The sequence below is a fragment of the Vicugna pacos genome, chromosome 7 (assembly GCF_048564905.1).
Source record: "Vicugna pacos chromosome 7, VicPac4, whole genome shotgun sequence".
In the NCBI taxonomy this organism is placed as follows: domain Eukaryota; kingdom Metazoa; phylum Chordata; class Mammalia; order Artiodactyla; family Camelidae; genus Vicugna; species Vicugna pacos.
The window spans coordinates 27,831,006-27,846,965 of NC_132993.1; positions in this window are offsets into that span (position 1 = coordinate 27,831,006).

Consider the following 15,960-nt stretch of genomic DNA (forward strand, 5'->3'; position numbering starts at 1 on the left):
AGGGCTTTTGTATCATGAAAATAAGCTATCCAGAAACGTTGAAATTACTAATCTCTAACAGCAAGAGAGAGCTAGTAAACAAATGGACCAGGAAAAACAAACTCATTCAAAGAGAAATAAAAAAGGAAAGAACTAGCACAGTATCTATAAAAATAAAACCAGGAAAAAGATAAAATATTAGCACAATGAATCATCTGACAAGAAAGAAAAAAAACTATCAGGGAAGTTGTTGCCATGTTTTGTGTGTGTGAGTTTGTGTGTAATCACAGAGAAAATAAACCCAGTATATAAACACACTGTGTTGAGCTTTCTATAACCCCCTTTTTAAATATAGGACTTATTGCCACCAGCTACTGAGATCTGCCAGAAGATAACCTTCAGCCTTCAGTCCTTTTGGTGATGCCTCAGCTGAAAAATAACTCATTTTCTCAAAGCCACACTTATTCCAGATTCAGTGACTGATCAAGGTAAGAATATAAAGGCACAGTCGTTTTGCCCAACTCAGGATCACTCTGAAAGGCCCAAACAGCTTCAGAGCCTCTCATGAGATAATTTAAGCCCTTCACTGGGGCTGCTTGGTAACACTTCTCCTGCCCAAACCTGCTTTCTCTGTCTCCTTTCCATGGTTGTCAATACTGGGCACTCTCTAATAAAAATCTTTAACATTTATCACTATGTCCTCTTGGGATATCCAAATTTTGACAATTTGTTACCAGAAGTGGAATGGTTGAAGAAAGCAAATGCTAATATTGGATCATTTTAACCTCCAGCTGGCAATATTGATTATATCATCTGTGGTAGATGGATCACAGACAGCTACTGATATTAGACAGCGGAAATTGTTTTTTAACATTTAGCAATGTTAACAGGGATGTTAAATGCTTGGAAAAGAATGGACTGGCTGGGAGAAATGTAATTAAAATTATAATGCAGAAAACTAGATTTCTGGATAAGGCCATGCCATCTGAAGTGGAAAATTCTGCACTTTTTGAAAAAGAGTTTCTGGCATATTACTGGACACTGACAAAGAAAAAGCTCTTGACATGGAACACTATAAGGGCCAATGTGGGAAGCATTATTCATCGTGAACTGGGCTTCCCCAAACTCACTGAGTCATAAAGTTGGGCAGGTCCAACAATACTGCATCATGAGATGAAAGTGTACATCTTGAATAACACAGGAACAGAACTGAAGCACACAAGCAAGCTGCATGAGCAGGCAGCCCAGATACCATTCCATTCAACAGTATTGTGCAAGAGGCCCTCCTTCAATGCACACAGTTATGGCCTCTTACGACTAAATAATAGAGAAGGAAAAAAGTCCAACTTGGATCATAAGTTAACACAGTAAAGCTGCACTAAAGCCCCACCCAGGAGTGGCCTTTAAAGATAGTGGTGAAGAAAATCCTCCCAGTGGGAAGAGATTTGTACATTTTACTTTGAATGAAAGGAGTGGATCATTAGTGAATTCATTGGCCAGCGAGTCAAAAATCTGGAAGCAGGAAGAACCAAAGTGAAAGATCTAAAACACGGAGGGCTGAAATTGAGGTATGTGATGGGGATATGGGAGTGAAAGAAAGTGTGGAGATCCTTAGATTGCATATTAACTAACACCCACAAGAGTTTACCCACCATAGAACACTTACAAAGTAACCCGGTAGACAAAATGCTCAGCCAATTGACCCCAACCATCCCAATGTTGATATAATAGGTCATGAATTAAGCAGTCATAAAGCGATGGAGGCTATACAGGGGGAAACTTACCATGTTTCTGAACTGCTACTACCAAATATTCAACTTACCAGTAACAGAAATCAATGCTGATTCCCAGTGCACAAATTCCTTGAAGACCTGTCTTTCCAACTGGTAGAACACTGACTGCATTGAAGCCCTTCCACCCTGGAAAGTCAAGCAAATCACATTTTTAGAAAAATACATGAATTCTGGATGTGGATTTTCCTTCTATATTTATAGGGCTTGGGCCAGCATTAGTATCAGAGGATTTACAGAGAATTTAATCCATGGATATAGGATGCCTCATGGCATTGCTTCAGCTTCCAGCAAAAGAAGAGCAAGAGTATTTCCATCTCCATGAGATTCACTTGTCATATCATGTATCATACAGTCTAAAAGCTGCCAGTCAGATCAAGTTATGATACAAACTGTTGAATGCATAGCTATAGTGCCAGCATGGAGGGGAATCTTTACAGGAATAGAGTGCCATCTTCCAGCACTTAAATCAAAGACCTTTATATATAGATAGACTGTGTGTCCAGTAACAAAGTTATGGAAGCACAAATGGCTTGTCATCACACTGACAAACACAACTGAGGAATTTGTGCTCCCTGATGCCACAACTCCAGATTAAAAGTGTTAAGAAGTCCTGGTCTCCAAAAGGGATATACTCTCACTAGGGGAAACAGCACTGAGTTGTAGGCTATGATTGCTATCTGGGCACTTCAGATACTTCATGCCAAGGTACTAGCAGACAAGAAGAGAGTTATCATTTTGGCAGGAATAGTCTTTAATTATCAAGAAGAAGCAAGAGTTTCTGTATGCAGTGGAAACTTAAAAGACTGATCCCCACCCAGGTGATAGCATTTGGATACAATTTTGTTGGGAAAATGTTCAACTGCATCAATCTCAGCCTGAGAAGGACTTTGAAAATCTGGGTAGTGCCACCAAATAAGCCACTGAGATCAGAATTGCTGGTGAGGGTGAGGGGAAACTAGAACACAGAAAAGAGAAAAACTAAGAATACCAAGTGTGGGCCCGAGACCAACCACAGTACTGAGAACTATACTTTATTCTACCAACCATTCTCTAGTCTTCATTGAGTTGGTTAAGTCCTATCTGGTGACTGCTTTGCAGTTAAACATTTTTCTTTTGCTCATCATGCTTCTTTCCCCTAATTTACAGAGGTATTTATCAAAAGAATGCTCTTTGTCTAATATCTGGCATACGAATACCCTCAGAATAACTTCATCAAATCTAAGACAGTATATATAATTGAAGACTTTTAAAAAAGAAACTAAAATGATGGTATAGAAGAAAAAGTCATATAATCAAAGAAAATACCATAAAATTAGCAAATATTGAATCTACCTATTGATAGGCATACTATGGGACAAGGGAAACTGACCCAGAATGATCTACATTGAAAAACTACCTAGTAAATTTAACAGCCTTCAATGAGAAGGAAAAAAAAAAAAACTTTGCCTGGTCAAGATGGATTTCAAAACCCTTATCAAAAGGAAAAAAAATCAGGATAGCTTAAAAAATTTCTACAGCCATGTTCAATACCAGAAAACAATGAAGCAAAAGCTACAAGACACTCAAGTATGAAAGTGTGTGCATAAGAACTTTGTGTCATACTTTTCAGCGTGAAAGAACTCAAGTGAATGTTTCCATAGCACTTCATGAGGCAACCGATTTATTACTGCAGATATTATGACAAAAGAATTAGCAATGAGCAATGAATGTGTCCGATATTAGAAGAGAGACTAAAACAAATTGAGAATTTAAAAGACTGATCTGCTCCAACAATGCAGAGATTAGAGACAAAATAATTGATAAAAAAAGAGGAAACATATACAGGAAAAAGGTAAGAAGGCTTACTTCTTCATTTATAACAACTGTAATAAAAGATGATCATACAAAAGATATAAATCAGGCAACAGAACTGTATTTGCATCACAAAGATAAACTTACTAATAATATTATCAATTAAAACAGTGGTAGAGGAGAGGAAAGGGAGAAGAAGTAAAAGGAAACACATTAGTTTTCTTTGTTTATTATATGGACTTATTAAGTACTATCTAAAAAATAAGAAGATAAATTTACTACATATTATAAAAGTTATGATGTTTAGTAGAAGAATAAATCAAAATAAATTAAGAAAAGTTAAATAAAGAAAACACAATGTAAAAGATGTAAAAATTATAAATACTTAAAACTCATCATAAAAGTATATGACAGTATTGAAAGAATGTGTATTTTATTAATATGGGTTTCTTAAAAACTCATGACAATTAACATACTATATAATAACATGAATTGATATAAAATATCTTTAACTCAAAAGAAGAAAAAAATCACATTACTCTAAAGTGATTCATAAAGTTAGGAAACAAACTAACTGACAATAATAACCAGGGAGATGCAATGATAAAATAGTAGGCGTGGTAGAAATGTAAACTGTACAACCAGCTTTGAACATTATTAGTATTTACTAAAGCTGGACTAGACAAATCCCAAAAACAAGCAATTGTTCTTCTAGGCAAATAAGCCCATCAAAAATATAGGAAAAGACATATACAAAAAAAATCCAGTTGCATTATTTGCAAAAGCCAAAAACCGATTCAACTCACATGTCTATCAGCAGTAGAATGGATAAATTAGGGCACAGCCATTCCACTGAATACTCTCTAGCACTGACAGAGACCAAACTATCTACAGACGTAAAACTCTAAGTGAAAGAAACAAGGTACAAAATGGGGCAAGTTGTATGATTCTATTTGCAGATAATTCAAAAATGACAAAACTAATCTTTGGACACAGAAGTTAGCCTTCTGATGAGTAATAAATAGGAGGGATGAGTAGAGACTTTTTTGGATGACAACAATGTTCTATATCTTGCTAAGTGCAGAATCAACAGAGGTGTATTCACTTTGTAAAAATCAGCTGCACTTGATCTGATTCTAAATTCAGTATCTTATTAAATTGTACTTGTTTTCTTTTTCTGCTCTGCTATCATGTTCATTTTATTGCTACAATGTTATAGTAATCTGAATCTGAAAAAAAAACCAAACTAAAAAATCCTTCCTTTTGCACTTTTCTACTGAATTGACTTACTTTTCTTAGAACTGTTCTTCCATATGTATTTTTTAAACTTTGTTTTAAATTTCTAAAAAAATTCACGAGTCAAACAACAAAAAAATATTTAAAGGTGTAAAGTCTTTCTCCAAGCTGTGTTCCTCCTCATCAATGTTGTTGTTATCCCAACAGGTAACCACTGTTGTTAAAGAATGCCATAACAATCATAGACATTTTCATATCCCTTATAGGAGACATACTAGACACATATAGTCTCATCCTGTAGGTAAACGTGTACACCTTTCTTGTTTCATGTAAAAACATTTATTGGAGATCTTTTCTTATTAATACATAAAGAATTTCTTCATTCTTTTGTGCAGATGCATGGTATATCAATATAAAGATGTTAACTAGTTCCTCTCTTTTTAATGATAAAAACACCTTTTAAAGGGCAAGTTTCAGATAACTACGCCACTAACTGATATAGATGTTTGTATCCCTTCGTTCATCTCCATGGAGACCCATGTCACATGTCAAAATGACCTCCCTGTCCAAACACAAACAGACCTCAGTGTATAAATGGCTGTTGATATCCACACTTAAATTCCCAGTTTTAAATATCACACCTTTCAGATAAAATACTTCGCTCACAAAGGTAGTTGGGGGTAGGGGGTGGATAGGCATGAAGGTTGGGGGAAATCAGCAGGACACTGCACCAACATGGGGAACTTCCCACAGTCTGGCCACAAAGGAGGAAGTCAAAATTTAAACGAATGCTGAAGCCCAGGATAGCAAAAATACAATTTAAAAAAAAGCATAAATGTTAACACCAGGCATGCTAACATCCCATACACATTTGGCTTTTCTACGGAAGCGTGCTAGATTAGCTATTTGATCCTGATACGTGTTTCAGTACTCCAACTGGCATAAGTTAAAACATCTGGAGCATCAAATACATAAACCGAACAATTTGTTGTAAAAAAAGAAGGTTAAATTATTTTCTTGTTATTTTTTCTATACATAATAATTTTCAGACAACAGCAATATTCACAATTTGTTTAGTCAACAGGCAGGACAGAAAGGAATGGGGAGCTCTACCAAAAGAAGTAGCCTTCAAAATAAAACGTACTCAAATAGACCTCTAAAAAGAAATGCTCGTTTACTGTTTTATAAATCTGGAGCAATTGTGAGGAAAACTTACGGTAGCAAGACCTGTCAGTGGTCCTCAAACATTAGTATGCATCAGAATCACCTAAAGGTAGTCTGGAAACAGAGATTGCTGGGCCCGAAAGTCAGAAGTTCTCATTCAGTAGTCTGGAGTAAGCCTGATGGCTCATGTTCCAGGGAGTCCCCAGGTGACATTAATGTTGCTGGTCCAGGACCCCACTTTGAGAATTACTGCATGAATAAGATATGGCTGGACAAACAATGCAAAGATCCTCACATTCTAAGCAACTCTTATAATTTAAGAGTATCTATTTAAAAAATTTTTTTCCAGAAAGTAACACTGGAAATAAGTTTTAAAAGAATATTTAAGAAACGAAAACAATTTTGGTAGAGAAAATATGGGTTGGTGATATAAGTTTTAATTTGGTCAGAGTTGAAGATTCCTGGCACAGTCTAAAAGAATTTTATTTTCCCAGTCCTACGTATAACCTAGTATATATTCTATTATATTTTTTCTAATGATATGCATCTTTTAAAATTTTATTTCATAGAAAACCTCACTGATATGTTAGTCTTCGTGTTCTCACTTATTTTAAAATTGCCAGAATAAAAATAACATGTATACTGTCTTATGAATTGTCTACACTAAATAATATATCATTTCTAACATTATGTATTTTCACTGTGTCCCATATTCCAAAATGCTTTATAATTCTACCTACCTATATATGCATCTATCCATACATATATCTGCAATCCTTTCAGATTTTATAATTTTCCATAATAAAGTTGGCACCAACAGTTATCACTTTGTTGCTTCTCAGCTCCAAATTCATTTTCTTATTGCCTTTCTGAATTCTGCAAATATTTCTCCTTTGCCAGCTGTCACAATATTTAAGCTTTGTCAGTAGATGGCGCCGGAGGGACACCAGAGGAGAACAGATTTGATTCTGGAGTGCTTCTGTTTTCTTCTACCATGTTCCAGTTGCATATGAGGCCGTCAGTGGCACTCACCTCAGCTGATTCTGGAAGCATCATCCTATGAGCAGCTTTCCAGAAAGTTTGGCAGGTGTCTCACCAGGCACTTCTGCCTGCCAACTTTGGCCGGTGGCACCTCAGAAAACTTCTTCACCATCCAGGGCCAGAGTTGCACCCTCTGCAATGAGGCCTGGTTGGCAGCTGGGGAAGAGGATGCAAACTTGTTCCTTCTGTAGGGGCTGTACCTCAGCCTGAAGATAGTAGCTACTGCCTGTGCTTCTGTATTCTTTATGGTCCTTTGTAGTTAATCCCTCCTTGCTACTTAATAATCCTCCAAATCATAGTTTAGTGAAATATGTCAAATGTTCAACTCAATTCTCTATTCTTTTTAATTTTAAAGACCTAATACAAATGTTTGAGAAAAGATAAAACCTATATGACTATAAAAACAAATTGTGACAACTACAGTGATTTGTGTCTTCTGAAAAAGTGATCACTTTGATCCTTCAGTTGTAAAACAGCTCTATTATATAAGCTGGACTCAGCAGAGTGCAAATACAACTCTCCTTTTTATCTTCCCTACCGCTGCTATTTCTGACTCCTCCAGTGTCCGGGTGAGAGAAGGAAGTGAGTTTGGGAGGGAATTTGAGGCAAGAAATCCAGATTTGTGTTCATATCAGGTGGCTGTGCCTCACTTGGTGGGTCACTTTTGGAGGGTCCTCTGCCATCCCAGCTGAAAATGTTTGAATGTATTTGCTTTGAAGCAGATAGTGATTCTTTCTTTGACATGCTAGAAGCTTAGAATTATTTTCCAGTCTCTTGGCTTTCAGCCACTTGCCATTCCATCAGGAAACCTTTGTCCATCCTCTTGGATGAGATTCTTTTAATATGAGCCACTGATGTCTCTATCTTCCCCCTGCAAGGACTAGTCCCTAGAGACGTGCCCCCGCCTAATAAATGAAAAGGCAATTTGTACGCATCTCCTTTTGTTCTGCCTACAAGCAGAAGTACGTCCAGCCACAGCTTCTGGTCTTCTATCCATTCATATTTGAGTCAAACATGAAACCCTTTGTTCCTCAAACTTATATGACTATGTACCTGGAAGCACTGTTTTGAATTGAGAAGGGAGGAGCTATCATTTCCTTGCCCCTTGGAGGGGAAGACTCCAGCATATTAAAAATTCTCTCCAATAATACTCTCCTGGCCTCTTTAATTTAATCTTTTATTTAGGCTGGAAGTGGTGATTAGCTAATCTGGCAGAGTCAATTTTGTTCACTTTCTTTATGTGTCCTTAATGGATGGGATGGACCACAGTCTTACTTTATAATATGGAATTCCTTGTAATATTTTTTTTCTCCATTTTTGTAGCTTCTGTCAACACTGAGAAAATAGGAAGGAATATATTTAACAGTCTATTAAATCTACCTAATCAAAATGACCCCTACTCCTATCACTATAATGCTGAAATTGAAAATTCTGCATAAGAACAATAGATAAAATATTTATTCAAACCTCCTTACACTACACATACAATCCTACAACCCAATACGTAAACTAATTCTCAGACAACTTTGTAGGACAGAGCTGAATTATGAAAGAATATGTCTATACTCTTACTAGGAAGGACTGTAAATTGTTAGTTTTAAGATTCTATCATTAGATTACTAAACAGTAAAAATATATATTTTTGATAGTCTGCCTAATATGTGAAATTTACCACTATAAGTGAGCCTAGTCCTTACATATGTCACTCGCATAGTACTTTCTTTAAGTTTCTAAGAATAATTTCCTGACAACTAATGCTACTGGAATTCAACAGTCCCTACTTGATTTTGATTAGCCCAATGTATAATAAGGGTATTACTGGGGTCTTTATTTCCTTCTCTTTGTGTTTAGTCAAAAATATAAAGTTGTAATATAACAAACAATGTTGAACTACAATTCTATTGTCTTGAGTGCTTATGAAGCTGCTTTTACTAGAGTTCAGAATATTTTTAAGGCCTAAACTCATTAGTCTCTTAGTGATTTAGAAATAAAATATAGTTTTTTAATACAATAAAATATGTGAATTTTATTGAATTCTAAAAAACATTTATCAATGTTTTGTATATACATGTACAGCCATCCAATAGGGCACAGTCTACTAGGGACAACTGACATATAAATACATCAACAGCAAGTCATATTATTTAATATTTTAATAGAGGAGCACTTGAGGAGCAATAAATCATAAGAAATATTATTTCTGTTGATAGGATTTTAGCAAGGCTTCATGAACTGAATTCTGCTGTTGTGTGTTTCTTTTTTGATCCAGCTACAAGCTCTATGACAGCAGGAATTTCCTCTGTTTCTTCCAGTTTCGTATACTGCAGGACTTGGCACAGGGCGTGAAAGAATAAATGTAAATTGCATTTTTCATTATAATGATGTATCATTTATGAGCATTTAATCGGTAAGTTTTACAGATGGTCTCATGGAGTAATGCAACATAAAAGTATAGTAAGTATTTAGGGTTAGAGGCATGGGCATGTGAAGCAAAAAATAATTTTTATAGTTTTAGTCCTCCATCTTATCCTCTAAGAGGTAAGTTACTTGACCTAAAATTATCCGACATATATTTTAGGACTATGGGGTGCCCATAAATGACAAAATTCTCTGTTTATAAAACAGAACAATGTATTTTTCTTCTCTATCAATTCTGGAAAACACTATTGCTAGAAGGCAGGTGAAATTTCTGGACAAAAGTGCTATAATATTCAGAACTACAGAAGATAGTTTTCAACATCATGCTTTCTCGATCTGAAAGATAAATGAGAAAGCAATTCTATGGAGGCTGAACATACATGTTTCTGTATGCATGTGCTTCTCTGTTAAAAATGTGCCTGTAGGGGCCTGAAATAGGTAGGGCCTCCATAGATATATGTTAACTGAAGGTTTATAACTTTTAACCCAAACCTTTGTAAACTAAAATACATTACCTCATACCCTCTTACTTCCCTAAGTTACTACCCATTGCTTCAAGTTTTTCCCATGACCAAATTTCTTGAATGAGTCTCTGCTTTAACCCCTTACTTTATACTCAAGCTTTTACTGTCATAAAATTGCTTACTTTAAGTTGGCCAGTGAAAGTTAATTTGACGACATTTTTTGGAATATTTACTTTGTGCAAATCATTTCATAATCAATAAATCTAGTGGATTTTCTTGAATCTTGCATATATTATGAACCATCTTCAAGCACATGACACAACCTATCCTTTAAATTGAAGCACATGGGTTCTTTGACCTTACCAAAATTTTAAAGCACACTCTCCTTTCTGTTTCTCTTTCATCTCTTTTAAAACTAATATTTGATTTCTCCCATTATATTACATTAGTTTTTCCTAAAGAATCTACATTTATTATCTCATATATGCTTCTTTATATTTCATCTGCCACTGCACAATGTTTCCCAATGTTGACATTGGCACTTTAGGGTAGATACTTTTGCAACATATGTGATTCTCCTACACATTTAACATCCTTGCCTTGTATTTATTATTGTGGTAAAAAAAAAAAAGTGTAACATGAGATCTACCACCTTAACGCATTTTTAAGTGCACAGTACTGATAACTATAAAATTACTGTTGTACAGCAGATCTCTAGAGTGTATTCATCTTGCATGAATTAAACTTTATAACCATTGAACAGCAATTCTCCATTTTTCCCTACCCCCTACCCAGCCCCTGACAATCACCATTCTACTTTCTGTTTCTATGAATTTTATCATTTTAGATAACTCATATAAAGAAGAAGCATGCAGTATTTGTCTTTCTCTGAATGACTAATTTCATTTAGCATAATATCCTCCAGGTTCATCCTTGTAAGCATACAATTTCCTTCCTTTTTAAATGCTGAATAATATTTCACTATATATATACACACACACACATATATATAAATATATCACATTTTCCTTATTAATTCATCTATTGGTGGACATTTGAAGTTGTTTCTACTTCTTGGCTATTGTGAATAATGATGCTATGAACATGGGAATGAAAATATCTCTTTTAGGTCCTGATTTCAATTCTTTCAGATAAATACCTATAAGTGGGATTGCTGTATCATATGGTAAGTATATTCTTAATTTTTTGAGTTATGTACATACCATTTTCCATAGCAGTTGCATCAAAAAGCAAAGGCAACAAAAACTAAAAATAGACAAAAAGAACTATATCAAAATAAAAAGATTCTTCACTGCAAAGGAATCAATAGTGAAAAGACAACCTAGGGAATGGGAGAAACGATCTGCAAACCATGTATCTTACAAGAGGTTAGTATCCAAAATAGATTAGGATTTCCTACAACTCATCAGCAAAAACAACAACAAAAAAATAAACTAACTAAAAAATGGGTAAAGAGCCTGAATAGATATGTTTCCAAAAAGACATACAAATGGCTAACAGGGATATGAAAAGATGCTCAGTATCACTAATCATCAAGGGAATACAAATCAAAACCACAGTAAGTTATCACTTGTCAATACTGATAACAATAGTATCAATAAGTTATTCTCACACCTGTTAGGATAGCCTAACTATTATCAAAAATAAAAAATAAAATAGCAAACATTGCTGAGGATATGGAGAAACTGGAACACCAGTGTATGGTTTGTGGGAATGTTAACATCTTTAACTTCTAAATACTAAATGCCATTATCATCTGCAAGATGTTGTGACATCTGCAAGATGTTGTGACATCTTTCTCAAACACATCCCAGATGAGTGATGGCACCACAAGCTGAGAAACACTGGCATAAAAAGCACTGTCATTTTAAAGAGTTATAATTTTATCATGAAGAGAATGGAAATAGACTGATGGTTTTAATTGAGGGAAACACATGATCATTAAATCCGACATAAACTCTCTTTGGCTGATTCATAAAGGAATGGCTTCAAAGAGTTCTCCTTGAAGTAGGCATTAATTTGTAGGTTACTATAAGAATCCAAGCAAGTGGTAATGTGGTAGCCTGAACCCAGGTAAAAATGTGGAAAGTGGCAAGATTCAAGAGTCGTTAAGAACAAAGAATTCAACAATATATGGTTTCTGATATGACGTCAACCTGAAAAAGATGGTGAAATCAAGTGTGATATCATATTTCTGGCTTGAGTAGAGGTTAAGAGAAAGACCATTCACTGATTTAGCAACACAGATTCTGGTGGAGCAGATCCTAGCAGAGTGGGAAACAGATGAACAGAGATACGACGTCTACCACGTGGTCATTGTCATTTTATTCCTTTATTAAACTAATTTTATGAAGCTTCTAGGATTGTCCATCTTGACGTAAGTTGAAATTACCAACTGAACTTTTAAAACATAAAAAAAAGTCCAGAAATTAGACTTTGAGAATGGAAGATGAAGCCTGTCTTTTAGGAGCATACTTAAGGAAATAAGGAAGGAAAATGGAGGGGAGAGGGGAGGGCATAAGAGGAGGAGGAGAAAACAGATGAGAGAAACAGCAAAAGTGAGAGAGAGAGATTCCACTGCCTGCGGTGGGTAGACAGGAATGTGGCTACGGACACTCTTTTTTCGGCCTGCCTCATACAATGTACCTACTGTAGTCAAAATAGGCTCTTGAAAAGATGACCTAGTAGCTTAGCTTCCTGCCTGTGATTTTATAATTTATAGTTGACAACGAACTACAGTTTGCAATCCTTGCACTCTCCAGACAAAACATTTCAAACAGCAGGGACACACTTGAAAATTCAGTGTGTCCTGAAATCTATTTTGACCACATGATCAAAATTAATTCTGGATTATCTAATAGAACATATGGCTTTTATTGAAAAGGAACCAAACTCCTTTTTCCTTTGACATTTTGTTGAATTTTTTCATAAACATGGAAATACTAATAAAAAAATATTTGATATTAACACAACGTATACTTAATAAGTTTATTTATAATAATTATATAAGAATTATTGAGTCAAAGAGGGGAGCGGTATAGCTCAAGTGGTAGAGTGCATCCTTAACATGCATGAGGTCCTGGGTTCAATACCCAGTACCTCCTCCAAAAATAAATAAATAAACCTAATTACCTCCCACCACCAAAAACATACATACAGATTTAAAAATTTTTAAAAAACTTAAAAAGAATTATTGAGTCAACATAACACAGTTTCATATATCAGGTAGTCTATATATGAATAGCTGTATATATAGATATAGATTTGCTATAGTTTAACTTGACATTTATAAATCTGGAGCTGAGAACTATTTGTATTAAGGCCTCCTACAATATTTGTGGGAAACAATGATACCTTAAAAGCAGTGTGGAATTCATATGAGTCTGCATTCCTTTTTTAGAAAGTACATTCTCAGAGGACATTTATTATTTAACATATACTAGTTGTTTTACCAAGAGCAATTAATTCCACAGGTAAAAGAGTTTTATCTTTGAAAATAAAGTGACACAAAATCAAAGCAAACATGTTTCTAATTTTACATGTATTATCAACATTGGGCTGTTAAGAAAACTCTGCCATGATAAATTGAATCTAGAAAAACATTAGGGGTTTTTGACAACCTTAGTGATTTTTCCTTGCCAAAATTAAGAATACACAATGGGGGGGGGGGCATCAGCAACACTGGATTTCAAAACATTATTTGACTTCGGTTTTTGCTTTTAAAAATGCATACATTACTAGCTTACTTAATGTAATTCTAGCAGGATATTTGATGCATGCATTAAATTCTACTTTTATTTTATTAGGACATACCTGTAATAAATATATAAAAGTACAGCTACTTTCCCTGTGTGATCAGTAAGAGATGATTTACATTCTGCTTATCCTTCTTCACTTTTTTATGATTAAGTGAAAATACTAAACATTATTTCTTTGAATTGCATAAAAGCATAAGATTTGAGTCCAGACAATTATTAATAATTCCTTATATAAAATATCTTAGTAATTCTAAGAGCAATACAAATTAATTTAAGAAAAGTCCTTTTCTTTCTTTCAAGAACTTGTAGCAAATAATTATTAGCAAAGTGTTAAATAATAGGGATTAAATTGGTTTTGATATAGTGAACAGAAAACAATTACTTGCAATATTTTCAGGCTTATCTGCACTCAAAATTTGTGCTAAATGTTAAAAATAATGTATTATCTTTCATGCATTATACAGGAATATTACACTTTTCTACTATTTTCACATCAATAGTTATTATTTTACAACAGTATAGTCTGAATAAACTTATTATAAATTCTGAATAATGAAAATTTTATACAATAAAACTGCCATAAATCTCACCTTATAGATTTACTATGATCTTAGAAATTCAGAGTAAAATGGCTACTCTACAATAAATCTACATGTTATTTCATTTATTTATAAATGTATGTATAAAATACACCTAACTACCTGGGACATTTTGCTACAAAAGCATTTTCTCTATGTGTTCAGTTTAAAAGTCTAATCAAAAGGATGCAAATAGCCATAATTAGAAATTTACCAACTATTAGTAAATATTTACGGTGTTGCTCAGCAAACATTTCATTTATGATCCTAATTTTAATCTTTCTGGAGCTAACAAAGGCCACATGAAATGTCTGATCTATGAAGAGAAGACAAAACAGAGTTATTAATAAGTTTCAAGTGAGTATTGATAAAACCCAGTTTTCCAGATTGGCCTTATCTACAGTGCTCTCAAAGAGACCAGCACTTTAGCAACATTCAAATTTGCAAATGCAAATATAGTTTGAATTTCACTTTCAGAAACTCAAAATGACCTTTGGAGGAAATTATATTGTTGCCTGTATTAGATTTAGGCGCAGTATCAGAGTCCCTCCGTGAGGCCCTCCATTAGGATGTTTTGTCCTGTCATTACAAACGAGTTAGCTTTACAATTCCATGTACCATCATGAGGCACTCTAGATTGTTCTTGTATACCCTTCTAGGAGAAGTGTTTACTTTCAGAACTTGTACTTGCACTGCTGGCTCCTATCCTGAGAACAGGGTTATAGAATTAACCAGGTGTGAGCAGCACCTCATAATCTTTCAGTCATCTATATCTGAACGTCTATAAGTAGATGATTCCATTTCACATATGACAATTGGATGAATATGCAGATCATTCTGAAAAAGAATGCTAATTTGTAATGGTATCTTTCAGAATTTGACTCTGCAGTAAGCTTCCTTTTCCATTAAAACTCTTTCTTCCAAGCATTTTCATTCCTTATAAAAACTGAACCAGGCAAGAAAGTCAGTTAGTAGCAAAACAACATTGCATGAAAATACTTTTCATCATGCATTGAAGCTGTCCATTAGGGAATCATTATTAAGAATTCAATGAATGTTTCCTGAGCTGAAGCATCGGTCTGTTAATTTTAATTCTGTACACATGCTAGTGGTTGTCTGCTGTAGAATTAATACTATGTAATACTGCATTTTGTGCTCACATAGGGACCCTTTGTCTTATTTTAATTTAACTATACAGACTGTTATTGATATCCTTTTGTTCAATTTTAAGCTACCAAAATATTTTTGGTCAGTGCAACTCTCAGGAAAAACAAAAGGCCATAACAAGCAACAATTATTAGAAAGGTTTTGTCATTACTAAAACTTTGAAATATTGAAAACTGTAGGAAGTCTCAGTCCTTTCCTACTCTTTAAAGTCTTCAGTGTGCTTCTGCTTGACTATTGAGTGCAAGCTTCATACGAACGCCTAGTTCATCCTTGAAGAAACACATTGAGTTTGAAGTTATTTAATGTTCCCATATAAATTTCTATTTGAAGGCATTTCCAGTTCCATCCTCAAGTGTATAAAATAGTGGGGCAGAGATAGCAGCATGATTTAATGCCTGTCTCCAGAAATAGTTCTGCTTTTAGCAAGAAAAGTAGATTGAAAAAAAAAAGAAAAGGAGATCGCTATAGCATTTTGCTCATTCCGAACTCCTACAAAAAAGAAAGGTTGGTTTTCTTAGTAAAACAAAGTCCATAAAAATAAAATCATAAA